The sequence below is a fragment of the Canis aureus genome, chromosome 3 (genome assembly GCF_053574225.1).
Source record: "Canis aureus isolate CA01 chromosome 3, VMU_Caureus_v.1.0, whole genome shotgun sequence".
Taxonomy (NCBI): Eukaryota; Metazoa; Chordata; class Mammalia; order Carnivora; family Canidae; genus Canis; species Canis aureus.
The window spans coordinates 71,480,546-71,495,616 of NC_135613.1; the positions used below are offsets into that span (position 1 = coordinate 71,480,546).

Genomic DNA, 15,071 nt, shown 5'->3' on the forward strand with positions numbered 1-15,071 from the left:
AATAAATAAAATCTTAAAAAAAATTGTATGTCAACTCTACTTCAATTAAAAAAAAAAAAGATGACAACACCCTCTACCCATATTGTTGGGTATCCACCAGGGCCTTTGCACCTGTTTTCTTTCCCTGATTTATAGGGTCCGGCACAAAAAAAAAAAAAAAAAAAAAAAGTGAATGAAACGAGGAAATGAAAGGTGGCTTCAACACCTTACTTGTATGTCCTCAGTCTCATGCAAGAGAAATCCCTGAAGCCCTGGCGGGTCTCCCCAAGAAAGGCTCTGAGATGAGATACGGTGGGAAGACGCTGGGCTTGGGGCCTTAGGTGTTCCAGTGACAGCTTGTGCCCCGCGCCCCCCCCCCCCCCCGGGGAGTTCTTGGCCTTGTCTGAGTCTTGGTTAGCCCCTTCGAAAATGGGGATTCCCACCAACAGGATAGGTGAGAGAATCCTGTAAGAAAGCAGATGGGAAAATGCTTTATAAACCATAAAGTGCTCATGAAAGTTAGCTATTGCTGCTGTGTTCCCTTGTAGCAGTCACCAATGAGAAGCATTTCAAATCAAGATTTCTAATACAAACTAGGGTTTTCTACCTGGGTCATAGAAGCCCACCACAATTTCCGTCCCCAAAAGGCAATAGGGCTGCTAGGGCTTGGATAGCTAGCTCTCGGCTCTCTTGCAGGCATCCACCCTCACTCTCCTCCACACCTGCCAGCTCTAAGACCTTGGATAGTGACCTAATCTCTATGGGTCTCATCTTCCCTAAGCTTTGCTAGCGCTGACATTATTCGCTGGAAGACGGACTCCACTTATCTTCTGTGATCTCTCTCCACCCCTGCATTTCTTTCCCATCCTGCCCGGAAACTTTTTCTCCTCTTCCCTGGGGAATGTACTTTTGCCTTCCGGGATCTTCTCTTTGCTACCCCCCATCCACACACCCCCCTTTTCTCTTTGGTCTTCCCAGGTTTGGACAAGAGAGATCTGTGTCCTTCCTCAAGAGATGTCCCTGCGAGTTCTTCAAGTGGCTGGGAAGGGAAAAGGATCTCATGTATTTTTGGTACCAGAGATAATCAGATAATTGTGCAATTAGCAGTAATTTTATCGCTCCTGTAATTTCCTTTTAACAAGAGCCCCCTTAAAAAAAAATAAGAGGGATTTCTTCCTTTTATTTTTTTTTTTCCCCTTGTGTTGTTTTGTCTGGAGTGTCTGTCATCAGGAGTTTGGTGGGACACCCACGCGCTCTGCTAGGAAGCGGGAGAGAAGGGGAAAGATGCGGGAGCAGCCCTCCGGGGGGGAGAGAATCTGCGGTGGGCGCAGGCCGGGGGAGCGGGCCCGGCGGGCGGGAGGGGGCTCCTCTGGTCCCCAGGGACCGTCTCCCGTCTCTGCACGCCTGTCTCCCCGCGGTGACCCTGCGCTGGGAGGGATGCTCGGGGAAGCCTCCAGAGGCCGGAGGGTGCAGCGGGGCTCACGCGGGACTCGGTGAGCAGGAGGGGGCACCCGCCGCCCTCCTCCCGCCTCGTGGGCTGGGACACAGCGGAGGCCGACACCCCTCGGGTCTCGTGCCAGGTGATTACCCAGCGCACCCCCGGCGATTTCCTCTCCTCCCCCGGGCAGTGCCTGCGGCGCGTTCCCTGATTCGGCCCGGGCTGCGCAGTCGGCGCCGGGCAACCTGCGGGGGCAGCGTCTTCGTGCGCAGGTGCCCGGGACCCTGCAAGGTAAGCGCTCGCCGCCCGCGTCCCCCGCCCCGGGTGCGCACCGCGAGCCCGCGGACCCCCCCCCCCCACCCCGCGTCCCGGGCCCCACGCTGGGTCCGCGGGAGCCGGGGGCTGCGGGGCGCCGCGCCGGGCCAGGGGGAGGGGGAGGGGGAGGAGGGGGAGGAGGGGGAGGAGGGAAGGGGAGGGGGAAGGAGGGAAGGGGAGGGGGCGAGCTCCGGTGCGCGGAGCTCAGACCGCAGCCGCTCTGCGTGCGCTCCCGGGGCCCGGCGTGGAGAGGCTGGCGGGGACCGGGGCGACTTGTGGCAGGAAAGGGGCCACCTCGCCACGGCCCCAGGAGGAGGAGGAGGAGGAGGAGGAGGAGGAGGAGGAGGAGGAGGCCTTTGCGGGACATGGGACCCTCCCGTCCCTTCCCTCCGGTGGAGAGGCGCCTCATTGATGAGCCTTGTCATCATCCTTCAAGTGTAATTTTTTTAAATTGCAAAAATCTTACAGAGCTATTAACCTCAAAAGAGTTTAACATATGGCAGACCGAGTCTCCCTCTTACCCTAATTATAAGGCTTGCAGTAATGGGGCTGTCTTTTAAGTTACAGCTGCTGCGCTTTTGGCTTTCGCTAACATTACATCCTATTAAAGAGCTACATTAAATGCATGCAAATTGCCGGAGCGACCGCGCTCTCCCGACCAATGAGGGGGACGGATTGCAGCCCAGGCGGCGATATCGAGGGTCAGACTCACCCTGCTGCGAGCGCCATATGATCTATCAATCAAACTCCTCTCATTAATTAACTAATTCATTAAATATCTTTATATATGAAGGCCCGGCCAGGCGGAACATTGTGTTGACAGGGACGTCCCGTCAGCACTTAGCCCAACGTGCGCCCCTCCCCTCCCGCACAAATCACCAGATGACTAAGAGAGGTCAACTTCACAGAGTCTGCAGGGATCCCACCCCCTGGTGCCCTCCTTGGGCCTCTCTGTGTCTGATGCCCCCCCGTGTCCCACCTTCTCGTTGTGCACCTGTCCTGCACTCACCAGGCCATGGTTGTCATGAGCGCTCTATGGGTCTGGTGCCTCATCTTCTCTGATCCCCATAGGGGCCCGGGACTGGACCGGCTCTTGCTCATCTCTTACCCCCAGTGCCTAGCACAGAGCCTAACACATGGTAGGTATCCCCAGTGTTTGTGAAATGAAGGAAGACATGCTGTAATGAGTGTTTCCCTCTCTCCAGTACCCCCAAGGAGGCACCTACCTGGCCCTACCAGGTAGGTACCTACCAGGCCCTCCCTTGCAATGCTCTTTGGGTAGACTGGTCACTCTAGGGAGGAGAGGATGGTGAGTGAGCCGGTGGCATCTGTAGAGAGGGGTCGGGGAAGAGAGGAACTCCTGAAGTTCAGAGCTGGTAAGCCATGTAGCCACAATTCACAGCTTCTGAAGCAAACCCTTACCGGAAGAATGAATGTATGCCATTCTATGAACAGCAGAGACGGTTTAGAACCAATAGTGGGCTTGGAATGAATAGTGGGCTTCCTTAGTTCTTTCTACAGACACACACACTTATGTGTATGGGTATATCTATTTGCTGTGTATACATACATAAATGCATATGTATTTCTGTGGAGCAACTGTTACAGAATCATTCTTTTCCTGTATTTATCTCATTCAATATTGACAACTTGGCCAGGTGGTTATTTTTACTTCCAGGCTACAGGAGAAGAAACAGAGGCTCAGAAAGCACGAGTAACTCATCCAAGGTCAAGCAGCAGAGCCCAAATTCAGACGTGGGCTTGCTGGATCCAGGACCAGTGCCCACTGGTGTGTCATCAGCACGTCAGAAAATGCCTCGGGGTGGGGTGGGGGGGATCAGTGGATGCGCTGCTCTCCTGGGGGCCTGCTGTTCCCCTTTGTCCACACAGTTGTCTTTCTCTCCTTGCATTGCAGCAGTCTCTGCACCACTGCCTTCTCTGCCGGGCTGGTAGGTTTTTGCTCTGTTTGGGAAGATGGATGTCACAGCACACCCTGTGATCAAGGCTGCTGGCTCTTGACTGACTCGGAATGATTTTCCATATAGGACACCTAGGGCGGACAGAGCAGGCTGTCTTATAGCAGTGTGTCTGCAAGGATCTGTGCCCTGAGCCACTGGGTACAAGGAATGGGGATGGGATGGGCACCCCCAGGCCGGCTCCTTGGAGAACACTCCCCAAGCGGGCTCTGGCCCCTGTCAGAAAGGGCAGTGGCAGGTGAGGGCTGCAGGGTCAAAATCATAAGGGTCTGTACAGGCGTTAGCTTTAAGTCCTGCTATTCAGCTCATGCAAGTTCCCAACCCACCCAAATGAAATGAGATGTGCAGGCAAACTTCCAAACCCTAGAAATACCAGGGGGAAAACACATGCCCAGATCTTTTATGCTCCTCTCTCCCCGTCTCTCTCCATCTCACTCTCTTGCCCTTCTGAGACATGGGGCTAATGGACTTTAGCTGTTAGCGCCTGTGAGGTTGGGCACCAACCTCGCCGTGGGCCTCTATAGCTTCCTCTGGCCCCCTTGGATCCCAAGAATAGTTTTGGAATGGGGCATGCTGTGCTAATGGGGGTTAATGCTAACCTCGGAATCAATTTTCCCTCCCAGAAGAAAATTCTCCTGGCTTAGGCCGCGCAGACCGTAATAGTGAAAATGGCTCTAGATTTGAAAAATTGGCACGTTGTAGTCCAACAAGGCAATTTTTCAATTGTTCTGTGCGGCTGTGTGCCTCTGGATGCTATGCCGTTTGTGTCCTGGAGCTATAGGATGGAGAACGCTTTCCAGCCAAAAAACAGCTCAGAGGTGGCCTTTACGTCTCCCACACCAGCCTGAATTTGTTTGGCTTTTTTGTTGTTGTTCTTGTTCACTTGCCCACAATCCTTGGAGCTTTGTCCTCTCTACCCTAGCAGCGACCAGAGCTGTTGGATGAGGAAAGAGTGTTGTGGCTCTCTGCAGGACCTCACTCCTGAGGGCAAAGGGCCAGAGGAAGAGGGGTTCATGGGTCTGTGCTCAGGCAGCAAGGAAAAGCCAGCCAGCCCAGGAGCCCAGCTCCCAACCAGCTTTTCCTGGTCAGTGTCATACCAGTGTCCTGGCCTTTCTCAGGCTCAATGATGAGAACCCAGAAGAGGAAATGTCTGTGATCATTGTGCAGGACCCTTGGTTTTGATGAGCTGGGTTACCTCTATTATAAAATGCAAATCATTTTGTCTTGTTTTCATGAACATTACAATGCAAAGCAAGGCATCTTAGAATAAAAATATAGGATATGTATCTCAAATACGAGAACTTCAGGATGGGAGCACTGCAAGGCAGCTTACCAGTTCCTTAGTAAATGTCCTCATTGTACAGATGGGGGGGGATGGAGGTTGCCCAAGGTCACACATCTGGTCGGTGGAGAACATGCTGTCCCGCCGTGTTGGGTAATGATCCACGTTGCCAGGGAATGCCGTGGTCGGCTTTCTTTCTCCTGTGGCCACAGCTCTCGTCTTTCAGATCATTTGCCCTTCCGTGAGTCCTCTTAAGGGTGCGCTTATTTGGTGACTCAAGATCAGAAGCGTGTGACGTGTTGAAATGGAACACGGGACAGGGCTGAACTGAGACCTGGCGGCGGGCTGGTGTCCTACCGCCGGCGGTGCTCCCCTCTCCCCCGCTTCCCACAGCACATCCTGTCATCTCCACCGTGCCGGGGATCACGTGGTCCCCTTACTTCTCCATGCAGCGCAGGCTCCCTTCTGTGGCTTTCCCCGTGGTTCCCCAGGTCTCACGGCCACTTGCCTTCTCACCTGCACTGCCCTGTGTCCTCCCCTCACACCCAGGTAGCCCCTCACACAGACGTTTCTGCATTTCCTTACGTGCATCTTGCCTTTGCTCACCTTCACAGTCCCTGTTTGCCTTTGCACATTCAGTTATCCCCTCCTCCCAGAAGTACACACCTCCCTGGTCCCCATATGCCCACCAGCCACGCTCGCCTCCCATCACCTGGCTAGGTCCAGATTACCCTTCAGGCTCTGGAAATACCAGTTTCTCTTCACTGAACCCCAAGGTCTCTACCAGCCGCTCTTCCTATGAGCTCCTAAAGCACGCCTCGCTTCCCCTGGGCTGTCACTTATGACCCTGTATTGCGATTGCCTGTTGACCAGTTTGAATCTTCCATTAGAATGGGAGCTCCCAGGGGGCGGGGCTGTGCCATGGGGTCACTGTTTTAGGCGGGTGAAGATGGCCCGGCTCAGGGCAGGCCCTCCTTGCGTAGTGGAATGGCTTCTGTAGAAACCGTGCTACTACTGTTAGAACAAGTAACAGCAGCTGATGCTTAGTGAGGCTTTCATGTGCCAGCAACTATGCTAAGTGCTTTCTGTGCATCATCTAATTTATGTTAGTTTCTGTATGAATTGAGTGAGGCGAGAGACAAGGGTTCTAATTCTGGCTCTGCCACCAGCTGACTGTGTGACTTTCCACAATTACCGTGGTTTTCTCATCTTCGGAATAAAGGAGAGAGAAAGGGGGCAGCCCAGACTTAATTTCTCCGTTCTTTTTTTCCCAGGCAAAGAGGGAGCCAAGAGTCAGTCGACGTGGGCCTAGGGGACTCAGGATTCAGAGAACCAGCAGACAGAGGGTCAACTTTCTAGTCTGGGAGCAGGAGGAGAGGGACATGGCTGAGAGGCTGGGAAGGGCAGCGGGTTGCTCTCTCATGCTGTGGTGGAGCTTCCAGATAGAGAAGCCCGCTGCTAGCTGAGTCATTAACGCTGGTCTCCTCGCCGTCACCTCGGGCATTGTCTGATTTAAGTGTAATAGCTTGTTTGGTGGATTTTGCCTTCTATAGAAATCCCCCCAAGAGTGAAGTGCTTCATTCAGCCGGGAGAGCACAGGCCTTTGTGTGCTGATGGCCTGGCCTCGGCTGAACGTGTTTGGAGTTGGTTATCAAAGGGGAGGATAAATTAGAGCTCAGAGCTGAAAGGAGAAGGAAGAGGGGGCCCTTTCATGAGCAGGGCTGAACACTTAGGCAGCTGACTTGGGGCCGAGAAGCCCCAAGGCCAGGCCTCTTGCCTTTTGGCAGGGGTAGTGCTGGAGGCAGGCCTGGCTGGGCTCTGGCAAAGCCCAAGCTCAGACTCAACCAGGCCCCCGCAGCTGGAGGAGGGGTGGCAAGTGAGGTTCCTAACAAAATGGCCTCTGGTACCTGGAAGGCTCGCTGCTTCCCCCGCCCCGGGACCCCCCTCCCCCACCCCGCCCCCCGTGCCACTCACCCTGGTGGCCCTGTTCACATAGTTCATTTATTGAAATCATATTCCGATGGTGCCCAAGGGTCCAAGGGGCCTTGTTAGTCTGTGGGGCCCCATTCCGGGGCTTGGGCCCTCTCTTTATTGACCTATCCCCATGTGCCTCCCTCTTGTCCCCCAGTACTCACAAACAAGCTGGTCCTCAGGATGGTTTTATGGAGTGCACCGATCAGCCAGGAATATGGAGCTCCTGGGCACCCATCCCTCTCCACGGATATGGCTTCTGCTGTCCAGATTCAGAGGCGACACTGGGCACAGCTGTCAGCTGAGTCACAGGCAGGGCAACCTAAATAGGAAATTGCACTGAGTGCTCAGGTTTTTCCTGCAAGAATGCCTCTCTCTGGTTTTTGGTGGGTCTTCTTCTCCATCAGTGACAGGTGCTTGCCACCTGAGATCTAGAGCCACAAGGTCATTCCTCAAGACACCAGAAACCTACCTGACTTCCGTTTGCCCATTGGCGACAACGTCTTATCTGTTTCCGGCAGGAAGGAACCCAAGACACCAAGCTGTAGATTTGTTTGGAGTTACAGACATTTTAAGGGATTGTCTGAGAGTGATGACCCCGCACCCCAGCAAAGCACATAGATTCTCACGCAAACAAAATGCAAATGCATGCACAAAATGCATACCTGCCGTTTAGGGGATGGGGTACTTCTACCCTCCAAATCTATGAATACATCCCACCCTGGCTGCACATTTTACAAAATTCTGAGGTCTGAGCCTTAAACACAGAGACTCTGACTTAATCGGTCCAGGATGGGGTTTGGGTGTTAGTATTTTTTTCTAGAACCCTCTAGGAAATTCTTATGCTGCCAGGATTGAGAATCATCACCTTAGGGCCTCTTAGCAAACCACCCCCCTCAGATTACGAACCCCAGCTGTGGACAGTCAATGCTTGTGCAGAGAGACACATAGGAAGGCGCATGCTGGGGCAGTTGCAGGGAGTGGGTTATACACCATGAGCAGATTTATTATTTTGCCCACTGTGTTTAAAATCCTTTCCTTCTTTCTTCACCCCTTGAGGGGTGCTTCCTTGGTGTTCACTTAAAATAATTTAAGCACACCACAGTGGGAAGGGAGCCTGGTTGCCTTGATGTGCTTCTGTCATTTCAAGGAGCTCAATAAAAATTTAGTTTCGGTGTTCGCTCAATGCAACTTCCACATAGAGGTCTTATGTTGCAAACCAGATTTCTCTTTTCATCTGGTCACCCCCCGGGGAAATTGTGTATTTGAAATTCAAACAATATTTGGGCAAAAAGAATTTCTCATTATATGTGGTGGGGAAGGCCAATGAGAGGAAAGCACTGAGAAATGATTGAGTGACATTTCTATTTGCTGGTTTGACTTTTCCACCAGTGGCAGCCGTGCTTTGGGGCTGCCAGAAAACTCCTGGTGTGGACTGGAAATGCCAGACCCCTGGAAAAAATAATTTGGAAGAGAAAAATGTGAGCAGGCGGTTAGACGTGGGTTTGAAGAGTCAATATGACCTCCAGCTGACATCATCCACACCAGTAAGTGTAAGATGGAATTCTGTGTTTTGCATTAAGGTCTCTCCAGGGAGGAGGTTCCTTGAGTTCTAGACTCTCAAGGTTGAAGGGAACTGAGAAGTCATCTGGATCTTACCATCTTTGGTAAGTGAATCTCCTCTCTGCCATCCTGACACTGGTCAAGCCTTTGAAGTAATTGACACAAAAAGCATTTATCGAACCCCAGCAACGTCTGGCACTTGGCATGGTGTGTACGGGAATTCAGAGACTGATGCTTAATGCCTCCCCTAAAGTGACATTCGGTTTTCTGAGGACCCAAAAAGCCCAAATGGCGGGGAGAAGTGGTAAATGCTGTGCCGTCAGGAAGCAGAGGTGACCTTGGCTGAGAGTCCATTAGGAGTCAGGTACTCTCCCCAGATGACTTTCTTGAATCATTACAACAATTTTGAAAGTAAGTACTATTATCATCACCCTCTTTTTACAGGCAAGGGAACTGATGGTCAGAGAGGTGAATTTGCTTTCTTACGGTGACAGAGAATGAGCATTTTGACCTGGGATGTCTGAACCCAACGCTTTTGCTGTTATAATAATCTGCTTTCCTAAAATAAGGGAACGGGGTTCAGAAAAGGGCAGAATGGCTTTGGGTGGGGGTGGGGTATGGCAGGGAGGGCTTTGGGCAGGTGGAAATGGCTGAGAGAAGATGTGTCCAGAGCACAGGTACCCAGGCTAGACAGTGCTCGGGGAAAGGAGGACCTCCCCTTGGGCTGGAATGCAGTCCTAGGGGGAGACGGAGGAAGGTAGGTGGCCTAGCACAGATTTTTGAAGGCCTGGAAGCTAAGGATTTAGGATCTGTGACAGGACAGGCAGTGGGAAGTCCCTAAGAAGTTTCTGAGGAGAGACAGAGTATAGAGTGATCATTGCTACTCCTGATTTAAGATTAACAGGGGAGCTTCCCAATCCTGGTGCTCATTGCCTAGCTGGGTGATTTGAGCAGATAATTTTATTTCTATGTGCCTCCCTTCCCCCATCTGTGCAATGAGAATGATCAACAGTGGTCACCTCGTGGAGCTGTTGTAAGGATCAAAGAAGTGATGTATAGGGCAGCCCCGGTGGCGCAACGGTTTAGTGCCGCCTGCAGCCTGGGGTGTGATCCTGGAGACCTGGGATCGAGTCCCACGTCGGGCTCCCTGCATGGAGCCTGCTTCTCCCTCTGCCTGTGTCTCTGCCTCTGTCTCTGTTTCTCATGAATAAATAAATAAAATCTTAAAAAAAAAAAAGTAATGTATGTGAAGCGCTTAGGATAATGCCTGGCACACAGGAGGCTCTTCCTGTAGGTTAGATATGGTTTTTACCCTTTGGGGAGGTGATTCTGATAATGGTGTGTGTAGGAAGTGGGGAGAGAGGTGGGCCTGGAGTTTAGCCAGGAGGCCACTGCAGTGGTCCAGGCCAGAGAGTCTAAGGGCTTCACCCTGAGTGGTCAGGGTGGAACTGCAGAGGGGACAAGAACACGAGGGTCAGCATTACTCTGCCTCCCATCGGCGGTGGGGGTGCCCCGGGAAGTGCAGAGAGATCTCTGAGCTGGGAGAGCAAGAGTGCCAGCACAGACCTTGGCCCCAGAGGAGCTGCCGGCCAGTGGGGAAAGATGAGAAATTGATCTTAAGCTTATGTTAACCTGGAGTGAGAAAGCAACCCTGAGAGGGAACAGGGGACCTGGGAGGACAGTCTAGCCTTGCCCTTGGCCTCATTCCGCATGGCTGCTCTGCTTCTTTGCATCCCCATCCCCATGCTGCCCTTGACTCCTCTGTTCCTGCCTCCATCAGCCCTACCTGGGCTCCCCACATGCCTGTGCCCTCTACAGCTGCTGCCCAGGAGCTCGGGGCAGGGGGACCCCGGGTCCCCATAAAAGCAGGCCAGTTTGGGGATCCCTGGGTGGCTCAGCAGTTTGGCGCCTGCCTTTGGCCCAGGGCGCGATCCTGGAGACCCGGTATCGAATCCCACGTCGGGCTCCCGGTGCATGGAGCCTGCTTCTCCCTCTGCCTGTGTCTCTGCCTCTCTCTCTCTCTCTCTCTCTCTCTCCCTGTCTCTCATGAATAAATAAAATCTTAAAAAAAAAAAAAAAAAAGCAGGCCAGTTTGGATGCGTGGGTCTGACACCAGGTCTGATGCTGGCTAGAGGGATGGGTGGGCTGACTCCCCAGGGTGTGTGTTTAGGAGGCAGAGGGAAGGATTTAGGAGATGGTGGTAGGTAGCAAAAGGAAACAATCCTGCCTTAGGAGGAGGAAATAGGTGAGTGACCAGCTGTGCAGCTTTCAGGGTCTTCCCGCTGCCACAAGAATCTCTGCATGTGACATGCAGTGCCCTCCAGTGCGCCCCGAGCCTGCGCCTGTCTGATGCTGCTTGTGTGGCATTGGGAGGGGCGGCGGGTACAGTGACAGGCTGGGAGCGGTGCCGCCGGAGGCAAGGTGGCCTCTGGTGAGTCGAGGGTGCTCTGCCTGGAGCCCCCCATCCCCGGCCCCCCATCCTCCAATGGATCGCATCCTGCCTACCCGCTGCCTTGCTGCCGCCACCACCATTGCCATGGATTCAAGTGGTTCCTGGCCTTGTGCATCAGACATTCAGAGAAAACGAGGCCTGCATGGGGAACGGGGCGTCTTGCAGCAGCATCACCAGCCTGCTGTCAGCCAGGCGCTCTGCCTCTGCAGAGCAGACTCCAGACAGGTTGCTGTGTGTCAGGCCGGGCCTGCCTGGGCTTGGCAGGGGGTCTTGTGGACAGGCACAGTCAATTACCCAGAAAGGTTCCACTTAACTTCCCCAGCTATTTGCAAAGCCTGTCCTGGCCTCCGCGGCCGTGCTGGCCTTGGCCAGAGCTCCATCAGCCTGTGCTGGAGGCAGTTGCCTGACAACCCTGTCCTCAGACGTGTCCAGCGCCACCAGTTCAGGGGCAGGGGTTGGGAGGAGGCAGTGGGTGGGCAGACTCGGGCCCTCGTCAGCTCTGGGGTCACCGGTTCTGGTCCCAGCCAGTGGATTTCCATTTCTGCCCTGCAGACCTCCTGGAATCATCAGTGGAGGCTGCCTCCCCTCCATGTCCACTTTTCTTCTCTGGCAGGCATCCCATGCGCTCTCATCCTTCCCAGTCACTTGTCTAGCCCAGCGGATGATTACAGTCTGGGCTCTGCAGTCACACAGCCGTGGGTTTGAAGCCTGGATCAGCCACATACTGCTGTGTGGCCTCGCATTTCATCTGTGAAATGAAAATTAATAATAATAATAATAATAATAATAATAATAATAATAATAATAAATCTCTCATGAGATAACTACAGGGATCAAAGGAGATATTGGGTGTTAAGTATCCAAAGTACCCAGCACAGGATAAATGCTCAGCTAATATTCTTACCCCCTTCCTCTTCCTCTCTCCTCTTCTTCCCTTCTCTTCCTATTTAATTCTTTAAGAACCTCACTTATCAGGAAGTTGGCTGTTTGTTTCCTCCCTTCTGCTATAGAAACCTGAATTAGCATAAAACCCAGCCTCTAGCCCAGCCTTATCTACCACATCTCTCCATACGGAATTTAGTCTACAATTCCAAAATATATCATGAAGTGAGGCTGTGTTTCCTCCAGCTGCCTAATGCGTGGGTCCAGGACTTTGGGATATTTAAAGTCTTGATGGTTCTACCTGCTTTCCCACTGAAGTTTTGTATTTCCCGGGCATTTCCTCTCTGGGCACCACCCCCAACCAGCCCAGTCATCTCCCAGATGTTTGCTATTGGGCAGAAACATCCAACAGGTGCATGTGGGGCTCAGCAGGTATTACACGATCCTGAGACTTCAGCCTGAAACATGCGTGCTATGGCCGGAAGGCAGAGAACGCTCAGTCATTTGGTCATTAAGTCATTCAACAAACATGGAGTATCCACTATGTGCTGAGGGTCTAAGGCAAAAAGACGCAGCCCGGGCCCTGAGGTGAGCAGTCTGATGGGGAGGTGGAAAAGCATGCGGATGATTGCAATACAACATGCTAAGACCGACGTAGGATAGTGTGGCTGAAAAGGGGTTGGAGAGGCTTGTGTGTCTAAATGGGAAGCCAAGTCTGCACGGCGAGTAGGAGTTAGTTTAGATAATGGGGAAACCCAAACCATCCCCCCAACCTTTGGTGAGCAGCGCTGTAGCTCCGAAGGGAGCAGCTGACCGAGTCCAGTGTAGCCGCCAGGGAGCTTTCCCAGCGTGGACTCGTCTTGCAGCCCGTTCACAGGGCTCTTCGTCCCAGGACCGACCCGCTGCTGCTGGTGACGCGTGGCCAGTGCAGGAGGCTCCCCTTGCGTACATCTCAGGTTTGGGGCGGTGTCCCCCACCCCCTGCCTTGCTCTGGAGGTGGGCTGTGAGGTGGGACTTGCGGATTCCGGGAGCAGTGGCTGCACCCCAGCACTATCCTAATTGTGCCAGACAGAGCTGTTTAAATACCACCAGATAGAATATTACTCAAATTAAAATGAGGCCTTAAATGTCATTATTTGTGTCATTATTAATAGCCCTTAATTGTGTTCTCTAATCATCATGAAATTATGTTAGTATTAATATTCACGTCAAAGCTGCCTAGGGAACTTGGAAGATTTCAGAAAAAAATTATACCATATGTCAGTTCCCATGAATGTGAAGCAAATGCTGGTTTAGAGCTTAGTTGAGGCCGGAGATGAGACGGCGTCCTCGACACCTGGGGGCCGCGACGGACGCCAATGGCCAAGGTCACTTGGTTCCTGCTCCCTGGGTGGTGGCCTCCCGGACCCCTGCACCCAGCGGGACCCCTCGAGGTGTCAGTAGGATCTGTTCTGGGGGACCCTGCGCAGGGCTGGGGCCAGCTGCCCCGGCTGCTCAGGGGATCGGGGTCCACTCGGACTGGCGGGTGTCCGGGGCCTCCTCTCCTCCTCTCCTGGCGGTCTCAGACCTCCTGGGTGTAGACACCACAGGAGAGGACCGCGGCCACCCCGCCTGTCCTCCCGCTCCACCGCCTCGCGGACCTCACCGCGGATTCTGGGCCCGGCCCAGAGGGCCCGTCGTGGCTCGGGGAAGCAGTGCAAAAGGCGTCAGGCTGACTTTCCCAGGGAAACTTCTGCACAAGCAAAAGAACTTTGAGAAAGTGAACTCAGAGACCTGGAATTTGAAAGGAGTGTGTATGGAGTGTCCCTAAAAATCTGGAAACAGGTGAATGGCTCTGTGTCCTCGGGGATGTCTTTCTACTGTAAGGAATAAAATAGCACCATCCGTGTTTCCACGCTTTGCGGACAACCTGTGCTTTGCCCCCCGCCAACCTTGCCGGGGCTTCTTTGGGGGGTGGCGGGGTGGGGGGGACACTACCTCCCAGTGTAAGGACAGCAGTCCCTTCGGATGCTTTCTTTTCTTATCAGAGGCTTCAGGAGTGAGAGCCTCAGTTGGGGAGGAGCAGGATCGTGCCTCTCCTCACGTCAAGCGGGACTCCAGCTCTGCCTCTGCTCACAGTGACACCGGGTATAAGAGGTGGGGTGGTGACAAGGCAGGCGATATTGCCAATTAGACTCTCCCTCCCTGTGGGGATGTGTGGGGCGAGTGCCCTGGGACCCCCAGAGGCATCAGCCTCCTGCTGACATCACTCACTGGCTCCTCTTCATCATTTCTACAACATTCCTTTAGGCTGCCTGCCTAATGCCTCAGTCATCCGCTAATGGAGTCCACGTGACCACGATGTGTCAGACAAATCTGGGGCAACCGCCTCACTCTCTTCCCAGAGCCCTTGGAATTCTCTGGAACTGAGAATATTCAAATGCCTTTCTTGGTGAAACAGCAGGCTTCCAACCCCCCAAATATTATGACTTGAGTTAAATATAACCCAGAGCATGAAAATAACGGCACAACACTGGGCTTGGAGAAGCCACGGAGGGAGCGGCTCATACACAGTCACACTCTCTGTCACCCTGGGGGTGGCGGGCTGTCCACAGGACCCGTGGCCACGCGGGCAGAAGCCCACAGAGACACACGGAGGCCTCAGGGCCTTCTGGGCTGGTGAGTAGCGACGTTAGCCGGGCTGGGCCTTACAGGCGTTGGTTGCTGGATATATTCTCTCTCTCTTCTTCTAATTAGACGTGTGACTTCAAGGATGGGGAGGAACTGTCTTAGCTGTGGTGTGGAAAGGGAGACTTGCCAACTTTGTAAGACGCAGAGGAGGCCAGCGTGCCAGTGGGACACCAGGCCAGCTTGCCGATGCTTATTTCCCAAGCCGGAGGGACGACGCCATGTGCCCTCCGTGGGCACTGGATTGCCTCTCAAGATAACCCAGAAGGAGGGGAGGCTGGGGAGATGCCATGTTTGGGACCCTGAGCCAGGTTCTCCAGCCTGCCTCAGTTTCTCTTGTAACCGCACGCAGAAGTGTTCGGTGAGAACTCAGTGGGTGGTAGATAAGCACCAGGTCATCTGAAAGTCAGACTCTCTGAAGTCCAAACCCAATGATCCCAGTCATCATTGGCCTGGAGCTGGATGTGAACCCGTGACCCTAGAGTAGGATGGTGGACTAGGCCCCCACTCAGGTCCACACTACCAGCCGGTTACCCAGCAACATGG

At 53.5% G+C, this 15,071-nt stretch overlaps 1 long non-coding RNA gene across 5 annotated transcripts in view; it reads left to right on the forward strand.

The window, feature by feature from the left end:
- Positions 1-1,307: 1,307 nt before the first annotated feature.
- Positions 1,308-15,071, forward strand: part of LOC144311305 (uncharacterized) — a 150,044-nt gene continuing 136,280 nt past the window's right edge. The window contains exons 1-2 of one of the 5 annotated variants that reach the window (XR_013376869.1): positions 1,308-1,708; positions 8,545-8,628. This is a non-coding gene — a long non-coding RNA (uncharacterized LOC144311305). The remainder of the gene's footprint in view (positions 1,709-8,544; positions 8,629-15,071) is intronic. The other 4 variants (XR_013376870.1, XR_013376868.1, XR_013376867.1 and 1 more) reach the window with 4 other exon arrangements.